We start from the raw sequence: 3,699 nt of genomic DNA, 5'->3' as shown, positions 1-3,699 counted from the left end.
AGACTCCAGCACTCCAGCTTAGACTCCAGCGCAGACTCCAGCGTAGATTCCAGCGCAGACTCCAGCGTAGACTCCAGCGTAGACTCCAGCGTAGACTCCAGCGTAGACTCCAGCGTAGACTCCAGCGTAGACTCCAGCACAGACTCCAGCACAGACTCCAGCGTAGACTCGAGCGTAGACTCGAGCGTAGACTCGAGCGTAGACTCGAGCGTAGACTCGAGCGTAGACTCGAGCGTAGACTCCAGCGTAGACTCCAGCGTAGACTCCAGCACAGACTCCAGCGTAGACTGCAGCACAGACTCCAGCGTAGACTCGAGCGTAGACTCGAGCGTAGACTCCAGCTTAGACTCCAGCGTAGACTCCAGCGTAGACTCCAGCGTAGACTCCAGCACAGACTCCAGCGTAGACTGCAGCACAGACTCCAGCGTAGACTCCAGCGTAGACTCCAGCGTAGACTCCAGCGTAGACTCCAGCGTAGACTCAGTGGTTGTCTCGGTTGCTGTGACCTCTAACACCTCCTGTGACAAATCCTCCCTCCTGCCCTGGAGTGGCGTCTTGGTTTCCCATGAGTACAACAGATAATTAAAATATGTTGTACGTGCTCTCGCTCCATCATTATATGTTTTTTTGTAGTCTGCACTGAACGTTCCGTAGRGCCATTTGATGCTGGATGATAGGCTGGCACCAAAGTCTGTTTTATGCCGTTGTTTTTCAGGACCTCTTTAAATTCACTGGCTGGGAACTGTGGGTTATTATTTAACACCGTTTCCTCTGACAGACCATGTCAAGCAAAGATGTGTCGGAGTATTTCAACAGTCTTCAGTGCTGTTGTGGTTTTCTTGTGCACCACTTCAAGCCTTTTAGAGTGACTGTCCACCAACACTAACAGGTTTTCTTTGTCTTTTTCAGAATCAGTAAGTATTCTCTGGGCAGGCCACTTACAACAGTGCAGAGTGGTTACAGCAGGGCTTCAGTGTTCACGATGTAAAAGCTTTGGGTTTCTCTTCCCCAGTTTCCATTATGTGTAATATGACCGCCCCCCACACCATAGAGGGATGCATCAGATGCTAGCCTCAGTGCTTTAGTTGTGTCAGTGTACCACAACCTGGCTTTGCAACAGTAGTTTTTTGATTTTCAAAGGCCTCATTACATTCAGACGTCCACTTGCGTGGACTCCCCTTAGTTAGGAGAGAGTGTACACAGGTTGTAGCKGTGAGGGCAGATTTTTCAACAGTAGTTCAACAGTCCGATGTAAGGACACATTTCTGTTTCATTTTGTTGGGCAGGAAGCATTTATGATGGCTTCCACTTTCTGGTTAGATGGAGGCCCTCACTGTCCACACTGTGTCCTAAATACTCCACAATGTGTCCTAAATACTCCACAATGTGTCCTAAATACTCCATATTGTGTCCTAAATACTCCACAATGTGTCCTAAATACTCCACAATGTGTCCTAAATACTCCACAATGTGTCCTAAATACTCCACAATGTGTTTTAAATACTCCACCCTACCATCAATGAATTCCCACTTAGACCACTTTACTCTCACCTCATATCTTTCCAGGCCACCCAACACTTCATCCAGCTTTAAGACGTTCCTCTCAGGAGTCTGCTGTAATCAGGATGTCATCATGTTACATTATCTAATCCTTGTAGGATCTGGTCCATCACACCCTGAATGATCGTCGACACACTGGAAACTCCGTATGACAGGCGGTGATAAGGTGTACAGTCCARGATGTGTGTTTACACTTAGATATCTTTCTCCAGTTCCAACTGCTGATAGACACGTGACCAGTCTGATTTACTGAAGAGATGTTCTCCACCCAGTGTAGCAAACAAATCTTCAGTGATTGGTAATGGGTATGTTTCCTTTTCCACACTCTGGTTCTAATAATAATAATGATAATAATAATAATAATATTTTTATTTGCAAAGCACCTATCAGGGCACCCAAGGACACCATACAGCAGAAGAACATCAGATAGCTTTCTGTAAAAACAAATACAGTGCAGGGACTAACAGACACAAAACAAATACAATAGAAAGTACAAAAAGCAGGGTTATGAGGTGTAGAGAGGAGGAGGATCTGAGCGTGAGGGGTTGGAGATATGAAGGAGGTCAGACAGGGGAAGAGGGTGGAGGATCATGGATAGCTTTGAAAGTCAGAAGTAGAACTGATTGTGACTTCATAGTCCCCTCAAATCCTAATGGACTTGTCTGCTTTGGAGACAATGACGACAGGCCACACCCACTCACTGGGTTTGGTTATGATGTCCATTGTTTCCAGCCTGTCCAGCTGTTTTTCTACTGGTTCTCTGAGGGCATAAGGAACTGGTGTAGCCTTCTTAAAGATGGGCTGACTGTTTGTTTCACCCTAAAATGGTGCTGGGCCCCTCCTCACAAACTGCCGTGTGTTTTTCCAYCACCGCCTCCTGCTGAAAGGGTCAATGTCATGTAAAATCTCTGACATCAGTGTTGCCTGGACGCCTGCGTCCAGCAACATCTCTACCTCTCTGCCTTCAGCTCATCGCTGTCATCTTCATCACTTTGTGTTTTCCTGCACATGCTGTGCCTTTTTGTTTTTACATGCCTGAGCTGTGTGTCTGTGAGCAGAAATGGCATTTTTCATTTTTAAATCTGCATGTCTGTGCAGCGTGCTCACCCCCTCAGCTTGTTGTCTGGCATCATTTTTCTGTGAGTTATGTGACCTCTTCTGCTCATGACTTGCTTCTGATTTATTTTACCATGTTTTTTTTAATTTCCTCCTGATGCACTCTGTTCACATTTCCAGCTTACTTGAACTTTGCAGAAAATTCCTGATCTTTCCTTGAGGCAGTTTSCATCACTGATGCTGTCTGACAGCTTCTGGAAATGTTGGATCTTTTTTGACAAAGGTCTCTAATGTATCCTCACTCCTCAGGCCCTTTATGAAGTGGTCACGTAGTACATCATTAGAACTGGCATTAACATTTAATTACACGAAATGAAACAGAACATTAGCTAAAAGTGGACAAAAAGCACATTAGCTAAAAGCCAAAAGAACCAGAACACTAGCTAAAAGTTGTCTAATAGCTAAAAGAAACACAACACTAGCTTATTTAGCAAAGCACTAACTSAGGGCTCTGCAACCTTTACGATCAGAAGAAACATTTCTGCTCCTCAGATCACTGATAAAATGTGTCCAGAGCCGCAAAACAAGCTACAACTGGGATTATCAACTGGTGGTCCGTGGGCCATTTTGGGAAGCTGTACGACCCGTGGAGGTGACATTATAAAACTAAAAAATATACTGTGAATTTTAATACACATTAGGACAAATGAAAAGACTATTTTCATGTTAACAAAAAAAGCTTTCTATAGTTTATATTGAATTTCATAAAAACTAGTACAACTATACTATTCTCTAATTCTTATTATTATGTAGTCTTCAAATTTTTAAAAGGCAATTCTGACGGATGTGAGAGAAAGATCATAGCAATAAGTTGGATTATTTACGTAAACAACAGGCTAGTATGAGCTAACCTACAGGTTTTACTTTTTGCATTAGTAGTATTGAGCATATATTTGCATACAAATTGATTTCTGTTGTTGGTATTATATATACTGCTCAAAAAAATAAAGGGAACACTTATACAACACAATCTAACTCCGAGCAAATCAAACTTTTTTGAAATCAAATTGACCACTTAGAAAG

The 3,699-nt window shown here is 43.3% G+C and overlaps 1 protein-coding gene across 3 annotated transcripts in view; it reads left to right on the top strand.

The window, feature by feature from the left end:
• LOC106527422 (sterile alpha motif domain-containing protein 12) overlaps window positions 1–3,699 on the top strand; it is a 22,152-nt gene that overhangs the window by 2,984 nt on the left and 15,469 nt on the right. For 2 of the 3 annotated variants that reach the window (XR_001311389.1, XM_014022302.1), the window contains exon 2: window positions 1,567–1,865. The exons of the other annotated variant lie outside the window; for it this stretch is intronic. The gene's annotated coding sequence lies outside the window, so the exon portion shown is untranslated. The remainder of the gene's footprint in view (window positions 1–1,566; window positions 1,866–3,699) is intronic. 3 annotated transcript variants of the gene reach the window in all.

This window comes from Austrofundulus limnaeus, unplaced genomic scaffold (assembly GCF_001266775.1).
Source record: "Austrofundulus limnaeus strain Quisiro unplaced genomic scaffold, Austrofundulus_limnaeus-1.0 Scaffold323, whole genome shotgun sequence".
In the NCBI taxonomy this organism is placed as follows: Eukaryota; Metazoa; Chordata; class Actinopteri; order Cyprinodontiformes; family Rivulidae; genus Austrofundulus; species Austrofundulus limnaeus.
Note: the sequence above shows the minus strand (reverse complement) of the source record. Positions and strands in the feature narration are given on the sequence as shown.